The following is a 19,193-nucleotide window of genomic DNA, read 5'->3' as shown; positions in this document are numbered from 1 at the left end:
TTGATTTTTAGTAGAGACGGGGTTTCACCATGTTGGCCAGGCTGGTCTCGAACTCCTGACCTCAGGTGATCCACCCACCTTGGCCTCTCAAAGTGCTGGGATTACAGGCGTAAGCCACTGTGCCCGGCAAAATTTGCTTTCTAGAAATTGTTTTGGTGGCAGAATAGTCATTTGCTCTTATATTGTCTTTGAGAAAAAATAAAATCTGTCATTGATTTGGTACTTATATTTTAGAATTGAAAATGAATATAAAAATTGTGAGCTTATGGGAGTGTATTTATTGATCTATTGTAACTATTCAGACAAGGGTATATGCACTCTGTGATAGAAGACCCAGAAACCATACCATATTTTAGAGGTTTTCTCATAAACAGGATCTAATCTTCCAAATTGTGTCTATAACTCATAGAATTATCATGAATGTAGTTTATGGCCATGGGGGCAAAAAGAGATGGAGAGAGGCAAAGTTTGGAGAGAGAAAGAAGGAACAAAACAGATGAGCACAATTTGCATACATGTTTTATAAATTCATAAAATTTTACTTTTTTGAAAATGCATGATTCAGTGAGAAGAATTTAGTCTTTTTTATTACTTTATTTAACCTCAATGTAAAAAAGTACCTTTCTGTTTTAAAGACAGCATAAACTCAGATAATCATAGAATATATATATATATATATCCCATAGATACTTTGATTTTTTAAATTTAAAATACATTTCAAATTTTTCATATAGGCCATTCCACTGGGAAATAGCAAACCAGCATGATCACTATAGATGTGGGTTTTTTGATGAGGTCTAACGGTCAATTCCCTAATTGTTCTTTATCTAAGAATGAACAAAGCTTCATTTTCTACTTTGTGAATTGAAAGCAAAACTCACAAATATTATAATTGTGAAATTATGGGATTGTTTAAGTTAATAGCATCTATGAAATTATTTATAAAATTCCAGTAGCCCTTCATAACTACATATGGATAATCATTGGAAGAAGCAAATATCTGAAAAAGAAAATGCTAATGCTACAGGATAGACAGAGAATTGATTTCTCTTCCCAACACTCTGGGTAGGGTGGATGATATGCTTTATTGGATACTAAGTAAATATTTTCTTCATTCCAATATATTTCATTGTCCTCTGAGATTTGCATTCCCTCCGCTAGGCATTCCCTGCTGTACACACTCTGGGAACTTTTTCTTTCACCTCAAAAGCCTTTTTTACCCCAATACTCATCCTCGCTGACCTATTGTATAGCCGGATCCAGTGCCTTTTCCGTTTTAGGCTATTTGTCTGAGAAATAAATGCAAACCTTCTTTTATAAAATTCATATTTGTGCAGGAATTAATCAACACCGATTCTGACAACAGCTAAAACAGCACATTGTAAACATTCCAGAAAAATCTAATAATATAAACCAAATTTAGAATTGTGAAATTTCCACCCCAGAAATTTGGAAATGTGGAAGTAATAGCCACCAAAGAAAATCTCAATGATAAAACTTGATGTGGACTAAAAAACTACAATTTGTAAAATGTGCATGAAAAATAACTGACACAGAAAATAATTTCCAAAAAGTGAAATGAAACGTTTTAATGCCATGTATGTAAAATTAATAAAGAAACGGACTTGGCTAAATGCAGTTGACTTTGGAATATACTTTATGAAAGTATGTCAATGCTTATATAATCTGATCTAAAAGATTTTGTATCCATAAACATGTAGTTAAAATGTCCCAAAAATGGCGGGATCAGAATACCCTTTCCTCTCAAGAGCTTAATGGGTTATTTCTCCCAGGGACACTTACGTCTTTGCAGAGCTCAGATTTGTTAAATGTGAGAGTTTAACAAAGTGAAAAGTTAACAGGGACAATTCGATGGTGCCATCCCCGAGGACAGTTTCATCCACTGAGGAATGGAAACTTCGTATTTTGTTACGAAGGAGAATGGTGGTCAGTTTCCTTGCTACTCAAACAGTCTACAAAACAGGAGCATCAGCATCACCTGGGGGCTTGCCAGACAGGCAGGCTTTGTATCAAACCAAGTCTACTGAATCAGAATATGCATTTTAACAAGATCCCTAGATGATTCTTATGTACAATAAAATTTGAGAAGGACAGGCAAATGCTGTGTAAGTCAGGCTTCAACCACGAGACTTACACGGATTGTTTTTATTTGTTTATTTCAACTAATGACTGCATGGCGATGCCATCCACCTTTATGCTAGTTATGAGATATGTCTTTTGTTCTTCATTTGCTCAATTTTTTCACTTCATTTATGAGGAGACACAAATGATATGATTTGAAAAGAAAACCTCATCTCTTTCAGAGCGAAATTTTATGGCAACATTATTTATAGAATACGGAGACACTGATGTCCATGTGTCCTTGGTTGTGACGTCTGATGTTTTTGTTGTTAATAAGCGCCCTTCCCTTGGTGTTTGAGCATCTCAAGTGTTCTTGCTGAGGCAGCAAGGAAAATGCAGTTCTCTGTGTCTTCAAGATGTTTTCCTGGTAATGACTGTGATGCTAATCCTCTATCCCTCTCAGTATTTATCAAATTTGGACACAAACTTCAGGAACAAAAATAGAACTTGGACCAAGAGAGTTAAGCCACATTTGGTTAACCCATTTGGGGATCAGTGTAAACTGTCTTTTGTCACGTAGCTATTCCCTAGTATTTTCCCTCTTTTTCCATTACTTGTACATTCATCTAAGAGCCTGGCTATTTTGGTCTCCAGTCCATTTACAGTGTTCCTTGGAATAACAGAAAGGGAGCCATTCTAAGTCTTAGGAGGCTTGAGTTACCATAGTGCCTGATAACATTGCAGCCATTCAATACATGTCACTTGTTCCCTCTCTTTTTTCTTAATATTAATAACTAGATAGTCACTTTGATATACTGTTTAGGTCTTCTATCTTTCACTTGTCTGCAAAATGAAAATTAGACTGAAAGATCATTCATGATCTATCTATGTATGATCTTTCCATCTTATTTTAATTTTGCATATATATGTATATATATTTCCATAGACCTGTTCTGCATATTTTTCGTGGTGCTTTTTAGGTTGGTATGTCCTAAGACAAGAGTTCCTAGGACTACCAGTTTTCAACATACATTTCTTAGGTACCCTTCTGATTTGGGGGAAACCAAGTGAACAGGGATCAGTTTCCTTCTTGCCAACACTGTGCCCACTGCACATATTATGGTTCTTTATAAAATCTTGATTGGAAAAAGTTTCCAAGCTTACAAATAAGTGTACAAGACCAGCCTGCACAACATAGTAAGACTCTGTCTCTACAAAAAAAAAAAAAAAAAAAAAAAAAGAAAGTTTAATTAGCCAGGCATGGTGGCGTGTGCCTGTATCTTCGCAACTCAGGAGTACGAGGCAGGGAATTGTTTGAGCTTAGGAGTTCCAGGTTACAATGAGCTATGATTGTGCCACTGCCCTGTAGCATGGACAACATAGCCAGACCCAGTCTCTAAAAATAGCGACAAGAATAATTGTGAGACATAATTCTTTAAGAAGTTAAAAAATCATTAGTGCAAAGCAACTCAACAACACTGTAAAGGGAAGCAATAGAACACATTTATGTGTGTGATCTTCTAGTCGTCACTCTGTGAAGTGAAAAAAAATCAGGGAAGCATGGCTCCTAAATGTCTTTTGAATGAATTAAGCCACTAGGCACCTATGCAGTAGTATTACTTGGATTTTTGTATTTCTATATAGATTTTTTTTTTAGAATTTTTAAAGTGCTATGTTTTATGCCAGTCAATTATGAAGTTATCATAAACCAAAAGCTTTTAGCCTAAATGGTCAATGGAAGTTTCTTCTTTCCAGGTTCGTTTAAATGCAGTTATTTTTAACTATTAGCTATTAAATTCCCCTTCTGGGCTAGGTACAGTGGCTCATGCCTGTAATCCCAGCACTTTGGGAGGCTGACGCAGGAGGATCATTTGCACCCAGGAGTTTGAGACCAGCGTGGGCAACATGAACAAGAACTCATCTCTATGAAAATAAAAATTAGTGAAGCGTAGTGGCATATGCCCTTAGTCTCAGCTACTTGGGAGACTGAGGTGGGAGGATGGTTTGAGCCCAGGAGTTTGAGGCTGCAGTGAGCTGTGATCACGCTATTGCACTCCAGCCTGGGTGACAGAGTGAGGCCTTGTCTCAAAATAAAAAAATAAAAATAGGGCCCGGCATGGTGTCTCACACCTGTAATCCCAGTGCTTTGGGAGGTTGCAGCAGGTGGGTCACGAGGTTAGGAGTTCAAGACCAGCCTGGCCAACATGGTGAAACTCCGTCTGTACTAAAAATACAAAAACTTAGTGGGGCATGATGGCGCATGCCTGTAGTCCCAGCTACTCTGGAGGCTGAGGCAGGTGAACCACTTGAACCTGGGAGATGGAGCTTGCAGTGAGCTGAGACTGCGCCACTGCACTCCAGGCTGGGCAACAGAACGAGGATCCGTCTCTAAACAAATAAATAAAGCCCCTTTTGGAGTTTATACTTCACTTGTTTCTTACTATAAAGGTTAAGAAAATCTATTTCTAACCTATTTGTTCTGCTGAACATTAAATGCCCTGTGATTAAAAAGCCAAGTAAGTATTCACCAAGCATTTCTCTATCAACATTGTGGGTTACTCCTTAAGTCACTCCTATATCCGCTGCATGTTCATGTCCATTTTGTTCATGGAAATGTAAACACAAAAGTAATTAAACACTATGACTCAAATTAAGAAAGGTGACCAGGCTGATGTCCGTCCTTGTAACTCCATGAGTAAAGTTTCCTATTTATCTTACCCCGTTAGGCTCCAACTTCACATAATAATAGCACCTGCCACCTGTAGATGCAGCAGTGTTTCTGAAGGACATAGTCTTTTTTCTTAACAGTATGGGGACAAAGGTCATGTTGCAGCAACATCCTGAGCTAAGCCTTTACTACCAAGTGAATTCTACTTTGAAACTCAATCAGTTATCCTTAAACAAGAAATCTGAGTTTCTGCGGAAGGAAAGAGAGTAATAGCCAGATATGTCATGCCTCCGAAATTGGTAACTAAAGTGGCTCTCCCTCACATTTGTCTTGGTTGAGTAAAACAAGGTCATAGGTTTATCTCATTATTTTAAGAGTTATCTCATTTCATAATTATTATTTAAATTCATACTCTGTAATAAGGAAGAAAACAATAAAAATGTTGTCTTTCTTACAGGCATATCACAGGTTGGAGATAATTTACATCGGTTAAATATGATAATTTTTTCCCAAAGCTTCTTTACACCTTGAGTTAGCATTAAGATATTTAAGATGGCCTATTTTAGATTTATAGATTTTGTTGGAATTAGTTTAACCTTTTGGATCATGAAGATATTTAGCAGTGGGGCTTGAGAATAATTTATATCAAATCTTCTAGATGGTGACAAATTAATTATACTTTAAATAAGCCTTGCTCATTCATCAGCCTTCAAGTTCAGTTCTATAGCTTTCAGCAGCATAGCTGACATATTATCCACTCATGTCATATGTCATCAGGCAAACTTCGTGAATTATAACTGTAACATTAATTGGATAAAAGTTCTCATGATGGGAGAGATTATTGATTAAATGGAGTAATTTGAAGAAAATAAAGCCCAACACAAATTGAGAAAAGAAAAACAAAACACAGTCAACAATAGGATATATGTTAGCAACCGGTTTTATGGACACTGCTAAACTAAATACCAAAGGTGTATTTTATTCCTGTGAATAAAACTGACTGCAAATAATGGAGCAATTTAGCACAACACTTACAAGGTCATTTACCTAAGAGTTCTTTATTATGGAATTCCATTGTCAGAAAAAGGGGTTCATGTGTTTGTACCAATTTTCTTTAGGGGTGTTTAGAACAAGTCTGAATTGAAGCAATAAAACATATCACCTTTATATAGCAAAAATCTTTGTGTGCTAGAGATGGTAATGACTGCATTACAATAAAGATTTTGAAAATGTCACTTTGCGTTTGTTTGCATCTTGATAATTTGTGTGAGATTGTAAATGCATCATCCTGTAATCTCATTGGCTGGATTGTAAAATCATTTCCCCATTAAAAGTTTTTCATTACATGTTAAACTGTAATGAAACTGTTAAAATTCTTTGACTATGGCTAAAAAGGAGCTAATTGCCATCACCAGTAAATTCATTCTGCCTTTTAGGTATAAAATTCTCCTGATTAACTTTTTCTACCCTCTCAAGATTTCTGGAGATTCAGGATAATGGAGTTTTCTTGGATCTGGAGTTTGACAAAACCTAGTCTACATCCCAGTTCCTTCCACATTCTCTAGATGCACTAGTTGTAAAGAATTTGTCAGACCTATAAAACAGATGTCTATCAAATCAGGCATTTAAATATGAGTTCAATGATTGATATCATTGCTCTTTTTTTTTGCTGGTAAATAGCAGTTAAATTGCAACTGATCAAGAGGTATTTAGGATGGTGAGTTTGGACTGCATGGCTCACTTGATGGGCTCATTTATAATTTAAACAAATATTTTATTAGAGTTATTTCTCCCATTTACTCGTTAAGTGATTTATTTATGGTCTATTTATAGTCTATTGATTACATACATTTCAGAATAAGTAGCAAATAGTCATTGTAATAGTTTTCATAGTGTACTAATCTTACTCCTCTTTACATTTCATCTGAAGTTTTGAATCTTCACAGAATTAGCTAGACATGTATGTTACCCACTACAAACGACCTCTGAATCTCTTTACAAGGATGAATAAAAAGACCTGAACAGTTAGCATGGTGGGTACTCTCAAACTATTTTTTTTTATTTGCATAACTTTCCTAAGTAAAAAATGTCTGGGAAAGGCAATGCCAAGAATCTCTTGGTAGGCAGGCATGTTCCACACATATACAGTAGGAGCCAAACAGTCATTTATGGTAATTTCATTAAATGGAAGCTTGACATGCAAGGGAAAAGTTTTGTATGTGCATATGACTGTTTTCAATAACCAGGTAACACTAGGATTAATAACATGCTAAATCAGCATATATTAATTTTTTTCAGACTGGCCAAAAATAAGTAACTTCCAAGATTACTGAATGAATATTAAGATTGCTTATCTTTACCTTCCTTATCACTGCATTATGTGCTGCATCAGTTTTGTTATTGTTCTTTGTTCTGTTCTGATGTTTACTGACTTGGAACATATGCTATTGTAACTACACCACAATCTCTCTTATATTTCACTACCATAACCTTGCAAGGGGTTAGGCAAACTTGGAAACACGTCAGAAGAGCTTACCAACCTCGTATGTTAGCCGTATTGCACAGCAGTACTGCAGAAATGAGCTGCAAATTCCAAGCAACATATTGAGTTTGTGATTTATTTGTTTTCTGGGCAGACCAATTAATTGTTTTACTGTGATGCTGCCCTAAATTGTAAATAGAAAAAGCAAGAAAATGAATTGTCACATTCTGTGCCTGTGTCTCTTACCACTTAGGATGACAAAAGCAGTTTCTGCCCTGACTGCAAGTGATAATGTGAAATATGAGAATTAGGCTGGACGTAAATGTGTTGGTCAGTGTGTTTCAGAGATGCATTTTAGAATGACTTTAAAGGCATTGTACTAAGACTTTACTACCTGTAGGTTCTGGAGAGAATGTTATGAGACAGGAAAAAGGAAAATAATTCTTATTTCATGCCTATCCTGTGTGCTTTCTTTCTTGAAAAGACAGAAAATGATGACTTCCCCAAATTTCCAAACTGATTTTTTCCAAATAGATTTGGAATGTTTATTATATTAATAAAAATAAGTATTTCTAGGTTTTTACTAAAGGGGAATGAAAGAAAAGGTAAAAAAAAAAAAAAAAAAAATAAACTGACACATGGGGGAAAGTAGTTTGTTGGTTGAATGGACTATTGGCACATTTTCATTTGTTCAAGTGGAATTGGAAATGGTTTGTCAGGACCCTAACTTTGGCCCTAAAGGCACTTGGTGAAATACTGTTTTATTTTACTTGGTAAATAATAAGTATTTTAATAGAAGAATATTTTGGTTTTGGTTTTCACATCTGCTCCCTTGGCAACAGCAATTTGAAGTCAGTACATGCTACTGAATGCCATGAGCTCTTAAGAAGTTATCAAAATACCTTAAACTAAATATCTTAGGTGAAAGTTGTTTCAAAAAACAATTGAGCCCTTGTCACAGGAAACAATGCAGGAGGCTTTATAAAAACAAATTTTGCCCCGATACCATGAGTTTGAATCTTTTCCATTTCATCTTCACAATGTGAGTCATGATGAACTATTAATATAATGTACTGGCAATATTTAAAGCCTTGTATTTGCTTTTTGCATACATATTTATGTTTTGCAAAATTTTGAAAACAGGGAGCAAATAATTTTATGTCTTGGAAAATAACCTGAGCCTTTCCTATTAACCCTCTGCATATGAATTGCCCTAGTGTAACATGTCATTCACATTCTTGGGTATCTTGTCACATGTCATAAACAGCACTACAGACTTACATTGAATTTGAATCAAGAAACATGAATAAAGATAAATGTGGATAGGTAGAAGATAATCAAATACTGGAACATTTATGGTGCTATCAAGCACATAAACACATTTATAAATTGTTTTGGCCTCTGTACAATTTATGCGCCCTGGATTTTCCCACAGAAGTTCTGAAGTAACTTACAAAAAATATGCTTTACAATGAATATGATAAACTCGAACTAGAAATAGTAAACCTAGAGCACTAACAGGAAGAGGAAAGAGATATATATGGTTATTGAGTGCTAAATTTCCTGGCAACCCAAACAAAAAGGGATACAAATAAGGAACATCGCTATCCTTATTATAACTGAGGAAGTCCCTCAGCAGATGCCAAAGTTTTTCCTGGCAGAAATGTCTAAAAGATGTTCTTAATTTATTTAAGTAAGAGTTGCTTAGAAGCTAGTGAGTTTGAATTTGTCTGGTGCTTAAAAACAGTGCTATGGGTAGATTAGTGTTTCCAAATTATAAGCTTTTGATTTTCTCAGTATTACTTTTATAAATGCCATCATATTATAAAGAGAGGATAATAAGCATCAAGTGGCTCACTTTGGTAAGACTTACTGCTTGTGATTAATGAAGGCACACGTTGTCCTGCAGGCAGTATCGTGTCAAGCCAACCTGGATTCATACTGAGCTGTGTGTCCTTTGTCAAGTTCTATGACTTCTGTGACATTCAGTGATTTATTTTTATTTCTGTAAAATAAGAATGCTCAATTACATAGTTATTGAGATTACATGATAAAATATATGTAAAAGAGCTAAGGTTATCACAGTATTGTCTTAACTGTTAACAGCTAAAGATGAAATAACCCCATTTTGATGCTTATTTTCCCTTCTTGTTACTAATTTCAACTTATATAGTGGAGGAATAACATACACAAAAGAAAGAATGAATAATCACAGAAATTATAACTGAAGTCTGGGCTTCTGACTCAGTTCCATTCTGCACACACTATTACAGCTGTTTGGGTCTTACAGGAAATGAGTTATTACGGAGATATAGGCTTCCAAAGCTGAGTATCTACCCTTTTGGAAACAAAATATATTGTCGATGCAAAAAAATAAAAGTAACTATTTATAATGAAAGTGAGTTTCAAATTGGATTGTAGCCTTCCTTGTTTTTAAAAGTGAGCGTACCAAGCAAAATAAACTCCTTTGTAGCAATTTAGAATCATCAGATTTTATTCTGCTTTAATACACAACAAACTCTGAGTACTTTATGGTCCTTGAAAAGTTGGTCCTACAAAAGTAGCCTCAGCCTCCTGTGCGTTTGGTTATTTGGAGGTCAGTCTGTTCCATTTACCAGGCCTTGAAGCCCTTTTACCTCCCTCCAGCTCATTACATCTAATCTTCTCTGGACTCAAGATCAGATAACTAAGCTAACTTTAACTGGGAATAAAAGAAGAATAAACAGAATCTGGTCATCTAGGTATCAAGTACCCGAGTTTTTAATGCATGAACTCTGTGACTTCTCTCTTAGTTCTTTGGAGCTCCTTTTGACTTTTAATTGCTAGTTTTCACTGTGCTCCAAAAGGTGAAATGTTATTCTATTTTTCCCCAGGAGTTATTAAAGACTGACAAGACATTGGGAATACCCCACATGCACAAAGTTCAACATCATTAAAATTTTTGAATACTCAAATATTCAGTTATATTCACTAATAATTATAGCTCTCTTACTAAAGTTTACTTTGGATTATTCACAGAAGGTAACAGTTTATTTCTTGAAGAATTTGAGACAAGGAAATTTTCACATTTTTCTTTGTAGGTTTGTTCAAAGGTTTAGCAATACTTATCATTTCAAACACTCTTATGTCTCACCTAGATGCCTCGTGGTAATATTCTGTTTCCTTTTTTCTGGATTTCATTCATGGTAAAAATGAAGTATATTTTAAAACAACCCCTAAAGCATATAAAATTAACTATTAAATGTCTACGTTTTATATTTCATTTTAACTACCATACATTTAAATATTTTCTTGTCCATAGGCCATACTTCCTAGTAGGGGATATTTTTATATCTCATCTTTTCTTCAACTCAAAACTGTAATAAGTGCTTCCCAAATGGCAAACAAATTCTAAGGACGTAACAAATTGTGTAATTCCCTGATATATTAGGACAACAGAATTTTTATTTTTAAAATTTGTTTATGTTTCTTTATTGAAACATTTATTGAAATTTCCATTAGGCAGCTAATTTGCCTCTTTTCATTTGACTCTACACTATAAGGCTCTGTATTCTATACAACATCTGTTAATTAAGAAGCAATGGTTCCACCTAATATTTCTGATGTGCTTGTAACACCCTGAATAGTATCTAGAAGAATTCTAGATACTATTGTAGAATACTTCTAGATACTTCTAGTAACTAGAATTCTTCTAGTTCTCTACTAGCTAACATATAGTTTTTCTGATCTGTACTGAGCTCTGGAATCAAGGCTTTACATACATGATCTTACTATATTGGTATAGTAACTGTCAAACACAGGTGAAATTATAATCCTCCTTTTACAGATGAAGTAACTGGGGCCTGAGAGGTTGAGTAACTTCTATCACTTAGCGTGAGCTAAGATTGCACCCAGGCTGTGTGGACTTTCTCCTTTATGCCCGTACTCTGAGTGGTGCTACTGACACAAGGTTTCGGCTGATGTCTGGGAGCAGAAAACTACTAGCTATACCCATAATATTTCTTTCAGAAAGAGCAGTGGTGATACAGCCTTGGGCTCAACTCGGTTTAACATAGGGATCGATTTCTTCACAATCTGTGAGTTTTCTCAGGAAGTGTTTCCCTACTCACCTAAATTGCATTGTTACTCTCATGCAAATACCAGCAACTAATCTTGTATTTGCCCCTGATTTGGGGCACAGAAAACTACATAGCCCATTGTGTGGCTCACAGGGATGTGAAGTGGCCTAACCAAATTTACCCTTGGTGCACCTGTAACCATTTAGGTGGGTAGGCCTAAATTTTATACTATTAAACATGAAATGAATATAGAATATGACTTTAAATGCCATCTATATGTGAAAAAGTCCCAAAACTGTATTCAGAGCTCAGACTTCTCCCCAGAAATGCAGCCACACATGCCCAACTGTCCAGTTAGCAATTCCACTTAGGTGACCAATAGGCCTCTCTAACCAGCCAAAACCCATCTAGCAGTTTTCCTTCCCAAACTGGCTCCTCTTGGAAGTTTTCCTAACTTAGTAAAAGTCAACTCTGCTCTTCTAGTTGCTTGGCCAAATGTCTCAAGTTAGCCTCAAATTTCTTTTATTCTTTTTTTCATTCCTGTCCTTCTCACCACATTATAGCAAACAGCAAAGCCCAGTGGCCTTAATTTCAAAATACAAGCTGAATCTCACCTCATTTCAGCACCTTCACTGCCACACCCTCATGTAAGCACAGGTGTCTCTCACCTGGGACCTTGCAGATGCCTCCTAATTTGGTGTCTGTCTTCATCCATTGCCCCTCTTCTTTTTCTTCTCAACTGACAATCTAAGGGGTCATGTCAAAATGTCATTCCTGTCCTCAAAACAACTCCAGTGGCTTCCTGTTTCACATAGAGTAATGCAAGGCTTATGCCATGGCTAGCAAGGTCTTACATCTTCTGTCCCTCACCTCCTCTGCCCCTTGACCTCACACTTTGCCCCAGCTCACCTGCTCTGTTCACTGCCGCAACCCTCAGCCCTTCTGCCCCTCTGCTTCAATGCCCCTCCCTGGTGCACATGCTTGCTCCTTCCCTCTTCTAGGTGGTTCCTCAAAGGGGTTTTCTTCACAATGAGTCCTCCCCATCCCACCCCAGCTAAAGGGTCAAGTTTTGTTCCAGTTCTCACTTTATTTTTCCCCTTGAAAATTATCGCAAATATATGTTTAGCATATCCCTATTATCAGTTGTCTGGGTTCCCACTGTCATGTAAGTTCTATGAAGGTAAAGACTTCTTTCTGCAACAGACCCTGTACGTCCAGGATCTAGAACATTCTGGAAAGTGGTGGGTTCTCAAATATTTGTTGAGAGAACAATGAACAGTTACTGGGTGAGATTAATAATTCATCAGAAAATAATAACTATCCCCCCTTTTGCTTAAAATAAATGTTGTAGAAAACGATGTCTTTTCATTTTTAATACTTTGCCATTTATTGTCCCTTATTCTAACAAGCAGGTGATATTCTTCACCCAAAATCAAGAATTATCATCTCNGCGAAACATGAGCTAAGCAGTCTGCCTTTCTAACACCTGCTAGCATTACAATATTTTCTCTAAGCACTGAGTGTTATTCTTCTTACCCCGAGAGAGAAGTAAAAGTTACCTTTTTTTTCCTCCTGCTTTTTTTTTTTTTTTTTTTTTTTTTTTGAGAAAGAGTCTCACTCAGTAGCCCAGGCTGGAGTGCAATGGTGCAATCTCCTCTCACTGCAACCTCTGCCTTCCAGGATCAAGCGATTCTCCCGCCTCAGCCTCCCAAGTAGCTGGAATTACAAGTGCCTGCCGTCATGCCTGGTTACTTTTTTGTATTTTTGTAGAGATGGGGTTTCACCATGTTGGCCAGGCTGGTCTTGAACTCCTGATCTCAGGTGATCTGCCTGCCCTGGCCTCCCAAAGTGCTGGGATTATAGGCATGAGCCACCATGCCCAGCCCATCCCCAATTTCTAAATGGAAAGGGATGTGACAGTTTTCTCCCTGTTAAATACTCAGTTCCCTCTAATAAGTCTTGAACCATTTCTAGGTTGTCTGACAGTTGTAAAGTTTAAATAATTCTTCCTTTCTTTTATTTTAATATCACCCAGGGGCATTTATGTCAAAGACCAGCCTCTTGCTTTTTGTAAAAAGATCAGAGAATCTCTTAAGTAACCTGTAAAATACTGTTCACCATCCTTGGCAAAGGTAAAATTTAATAGTTCATAAGAGTTTTCAGAAGGAATAAAAATATTTTTAAATGATTTAAGTTTAAGAGAAATGATAAAACATGAGTTATAGTCACTGTGGGAAAGAATTCACTGCATAGTGTCCCCTCTTTGAATAAGAGAGACTTTCCAGAAAATGGGCAGAGGACAGAGACCACCACATAGGGGGAAGGAAGCAGAGTGAAAGCCATGTTTCTTTTTGACCTCCAAGAGACATTTCCATCAAGTTTAGGATTAGAGGTGAGTATTAATATCCAAAGATAAACATAAGTTCTGTTACACAAACCAGGCAAAGATTTATATTTTCTGAATGCAATTTGAGGTAAAACTAGAACAAATAATATGAAGCAAGAAAAATAAAAGGCCAATAAAACCACAATTCTCCATAGTCTTTGAACAGTTTGGATTGTCTTTTAGAAAAATGTTTTGAAAAAAATCAAATATAATTTGACAATTTATATTTACCAAATAAATAAAAGGATCAAAAACACTTAAATGGCTGAGCAAGGTGGCTCATGCCTGTAATCCCAGCACTTAGAGAGGTTGAGGCAGGTGGATTGCTTGAGCTCAGGAGTTCAAGACCAGCCTGGGCAACAGAGTGAGACCCCCATCACTACTAAAAATATACAAAAAGTAACCAGGTGTGGTGGCATGTGCCTGTAATCCCAGCTACTCAGAAGGCTGAGGCAGGAGAATTGCTTGAACCCAGGAGGTGGTGATTGCAGTGAACTGAGATTGTGCCACTGCACTCCAGCCTGGGTGACAGAGTGAGACTGTCTCAAAAAATAAAAAAATGAATCACATAGTTGATTGTCTGCTTTGTAACACAAAATGTCACAGTGTATTGCTTAAGGTGTGCTCTGTAACCTGATCTTGAAGGAACTATAAGATACATTTCTTTTCAGGCTCTTGTCTATCTTCTAGAATAGTTGTAATATTCTTTAAAATAGAAAATATAATTATTGGGATAATTAGGATATAATTATTTGGGTAATAAAAGTATTGGAAAGAGATTGGTATCAACTGTTCATCCTCCTACTGATATTTAATAGTTTATTTTCATAATCATTGTGGAAATAGCGAATACTTTTTAAAGTAATGTAATTTTTTATAATAATGAGAGAATTGACAAGTTGTCATTGCTTCCCTAACACAGTATAAAAAGGAAGAAGAGAACATTGATCCAATTCTACCTTACATTGTGACTTTAGTATTCCAATTAGATTGTAAAAGGCAAAGGGTTAAAGATTATCTACTAATTCAGTTTCACTTTTGCTAGAGTTTAATATTACATATGTGATGAATAAAGTAATAGAAAGGAAGGACACTACGGGAAGTCTGGGGGAAAATAATATCTTATAAATTATTTTTTAATTCATGTTCAATTAAATTTGTTTTTCACTGATGATAAAATCAAGTTGCTTTCTTGAGAAGTCTTACAAATTTGTTTTTTTTAGGAGATGTCACCCCAAAAGGTCACCTATTTTTTATATTAAAAACTCTCTTTGGAAATTTTCAGAAATAAAAGAAAGATCACTAAGCTGAGAATCCAAACACTTGACTTTATTGTGAAGGTAATTGTTAAATGTTACCTGTCTCAGTGATATTCTCTGGATTTCAATGATCTGCCTGTAGAACAAAAAGGTGAGGCTATGTCTTCATAACTTTATATAAGATTTCCGGTGCCCTCTAATTGCCAGGAGTTCCACCCTAGAATATCCTTAGATTAGAAAAAAGAAGGGAGTGAAATGTAAATGTTTGTGTGTGTGTGTGTGTGTGTAGTTGATGATAGACTTTTATGACAAAAGAATGGTCTGTATTAGTGTTCATCAAACATTTTCTGTATATTTAAGAATGGTGTGGCTGTATTCCAATAAAATTTTATTTTCAAAGCAGATAACAGATAGGATTTAGCACATTGGTATAGTTTGCCAACCCCTGACATATATGCTAGTAAAGGTGTTAACTGGTTTAGCCCTTTGGATAGGCAATATTGAGACCAAATCAGATTTTATGTAGGTTCCTAGCCTTTGACACAGCAGTCTTACTTCTAGTAACTTATCCTAAGGGAATATTTGGACAAATGCATAAAGATATTATCTGTAAGGACATTTATTGTAACATTATTTATGAGGGCAGCACAATAAAAAGAAACTAAAAGCCTTTCAATAAGAAATAAATTATATATATTACAGTTTATTCATATAGTAAGATACTACATATTCAGTAAATGATGTCACATATTTATATGTACTGATGTAGTGTAATGTCCATAATACATCCTTAATTGGAAAGAAATAAGCTATAAAACATTAAGTATAATACAATTCTGGATTTGATGATAATCTCCAGATTATAAGATTAGAAATAATTTCATTTTCTTAAAACTCTATGATGTTTTTGCATATAGTATATTGCTTTCATAACTAGAATGAAAAAACAGCAAAGGTATTTCAATTTGGGAAAAAATGTGTAACACTAAGCAGATTATTAAATTATGATGAAGCACATACTACTTTCAATAAAATCCTAAAAGTCTCATAGCCCTCTAAATAATCTTACATGTTGTTAATTTAGTTTTTCCCATGGGGATTCATACCTTTAGACTCTCAAAGAAACAGGCATTTCAGCACTATGTTGAAGACAACCGTCACCACACAAATTATTCAAAAAAGAAATAGTGTGTTGTACTTAACATTACAATTTAGGTTCCTCTCAGCTTGTCTTAAAAGAAAATCAAAGATGCTTCTTGTTATTTATTTATTTATTTTTGCCATTGTAGCCACTGCCAATTGAGACATTCTTTAGTTTTTCTCAGATTCAGGGAAGAAAATATCTCACAAGTTTTTTCATCCAACATTGTAATATGAGTTATTCAGATTCCTAGGGAAAGCTCAAAGACTGTCCAAATCCCCACAGCTATGGCCACCTCTAGTCTTTTGATTTTAACTACACAATGAAATTCTTATTATGAACTCTTCTTGTTTATGAATTATTTTTTAAGTATACCTTGTAATGTTAGTTTTTCTAAGGAAAACTTTGCTGTTAGCAGCAAATTTTACCAGAAGAAAATGCTGACAAAAAAAAAAAAAAAAAAAAAATCAATAACTTTTTTAAAAGGCTTTATTTAGTGCTTTATATGTTGCTGGCACTATTTAATGAGACGGGTTTGTGTGTGTGTGTTTGTGTGTGTGTGTGTGTGTGTGTGTGTGTGTGTGTGTTTCACATGAAATATGCACATACACATTTATTTTGTATTTAATTTAGCTACTTTAGCTCATTTAATCTTCATGACAACCCTAGAAGGTACATTCGCTTGTCATAAGTTATCATTCATTTTATGGAACAGAATGAGGCATAGAGAGGTAAAGTACATTGCAAAAGGTGCACAGCTAGTATGTGGCAGAGCTAGGATTCAAGCTCATGTAGGTTGTGGTATAAATATTTCCCTCAACTGCCTCACAACACTTGCTATGTAGTCTCCATAACTGTATGACTCTAACTGATGAGATAGATACACATGGAAAATGGCTAAGAGGCCGTATGCAGCAAAATGTTTGTACTGTACAACTGCTTATATGCATCTAAAACAAACAAAGAAAACACTGATGTGCTTACCTTAAAATAAACTTGAGATTTTATTACAGTTCTGGAAGAAAAGTTGTTTTTTCATAGACCTGCGCTAAATTTTGACAAAGTATAAATATATATGAGGGTTAGTAGCACAGTAGGGATTCCTTGCAAGTGCAAGTGTTGCTAGTTTATGATTGCATTGGGCTGGGATACAGAAATTGGTACTTAGGAACACTCAAGAGATGTTTGGTTTTTTTAGTAGACTCATTCCACCTTGGAATTAAAGGTGTTTTAAGAGACTTTGGCATCTCTTTCCTACCTGAATCAGACATACTTGATGACAGCAAGTCTATAACACGTGTAGACATGGAATCTATCTAGAAATCTTACAAAATGTCTTCTGGTAGCAACAAATTACCCAATATTTCAAAGTAGGTTCTTTCTATTTTCCCTGAGTGTTGGTTGGTCTGAGAAATAAAGAGAAAGAGTACAAAGAGAGGAATTTTACAGCTGGGCCTCTGGGGCTGACATCACACATCAGTAGGACCATGATGCCCACCTAAGCCTTAAAGCCAGCAAGTTTTATTAAGGATTTCAAAAGGGGAGGGGTTGCAAGAACAGGGAGTAGGTCACAAGATCACATGCTTCAAAGGGCAAAAGGAGAACAAAGATCACATGCTTCTGAGGAAACAGGACAAGGGCAAATTCAGAACTACTGATAAGGGTCTATGTTCAGCTGTGCATGTATTGTCTTGATAAACATCTTAAAACAGAAAACAGGGTTCAAGAGCAGAGAACTGGTCTGACCACAAATTTAGCAGGGTGGGGTTTTCCCCACCCTAATAAGCCTGAGGTTACTGCAGGAGACCAGGGCATATTTCAGTCCTTATCTCAACCACATAAGACAGACACTCCCAGAGTGGCCGTTTATAGACCTCCCCCCAGGAATGCAATTCTTTTCCTAGGGTCTTAATATTAATATTCCTCGCTAGGAAAAGAATTTAGTGGTGTCTCTCCTACTTTCGTGTCCATTTATAGGCTCTCTGCAAGAAGAAAAATATGGCTCTTTTTGCCCAACCCCGCAGGCAGTCAGACCTTATGGTTGTCTTCCCTTGTTCCCTAAAATTGCTGTTATTCTGTTCTTTTTCAAGGTGCACTGGTTTCATATTGTTCAAACACACATGTTTTACAATCAATTTGTATGGTTATCACAATCATCACAGTGATCCTGTGGTGGCGTACATCCTCAGTTTACGAAGATAACAGGATTAAGATGTTAAAATAAAGACAGGTGTAAGAAATTATGAAAGTATTATTTGGGAACTGATAAATGTCCATGAAATCTCCAAACTTTATTTTCCTCTGCCGCGGCTCCAGCTGGTCCCTCTGTTCAGGGTACCTGACTTCCCACAACATTTTTTCGCAGACCTGGGCTAAATTTTTGACAAAGTATAAATATATATGAGAGCTAGTAGCACAGTGATGATGCCTTGCAAGTGCAAATTTTGCTAGTCTATGATTGCATTGGGCTGGGATACAGAAATTGCTACTTAGGAACACTCAAGAGATGTTTGGTTTTTTTAGTAGACTCATTCCACCTTAGAATTAAAGGTGTTTTAAGAGACTTGGCATCTCTTTCCTACCTGAATCAGAGATACTTGATGACAGCAGCTCTATAACACTTGTAGACATGGAATATATCTAGAAATTTTACAAAATGTCTTCTGGTAACAACAAATTATGCTTTATTTAGACATTTGGACCTCAGCACTTTATTAAGTTTTATCTTTTATATTATTACTGTATTTTGTAGAGACAAGGTCCCACTGGTCACCCAGGCTGGAGTGCAATAGCACAATCATAGCTCGCTACAATCCAGAACTCCTGGGCCCAAGGAGTCCTCCCATCTCAGCCTTTTGAGTAGCTGGGACTACAAGCACACTACCATACCTGGCTAATTTTTGTAGAGACAGGGTCTAACTATGTTGTCCAGGCTGGTCTTGAATTCTTGGTCACAAGCAATCCTCCTGCCTCAGCTTCCCAAAGCACTGGAATTATACACCCCCTTTAAATTTTGCAGAGAATTTGCTCTTCTTCATCCCAAATGACATTCAGAGAGTCACCAAATTACTGTGGGTGACAATTTTCATTATCACTATTCACCAATACATCGTAGGT

The 19,193-nt window shown here is 36.0% G+C and overlaps 1 protein-coding gene across 9 annotated transcripts in view; it reads left to right on the top strand.

Moving 5' to 3' along the window:
• Positions 1 to 19,193, top strand: part of RBMS3 (RNA binding motif single stranded interacting protein 3) — a 763,768-nt gene that overhangs the window by 250,736 nt on the left and 493,839 nt on the right. The gene's annotated exons all lie outside the window — the stretch shown is intronic.

The sequence above is a fragment of the Rhinopithecus bieti genome, unplaced genomic scaffold (assembly GCF_001698545.2).
Source record: "Rhinopithecus bieti isolate Rb0 unplaced genomic scaffold, ASM169854v2 scaffold_60, whole genome shotgun sequence".
Taxonomy (NCBI): Eukaryota; Metazoa; Chordata; class Mammalia; order Primates; family Cercopithecidae; genus Rhinopithecus; species Rhinopithecus bieti.
Note: the sequence above shows the minus strand (reverse complement) of the source record. Positions and strands in the feature narration are given on the sequence as shown.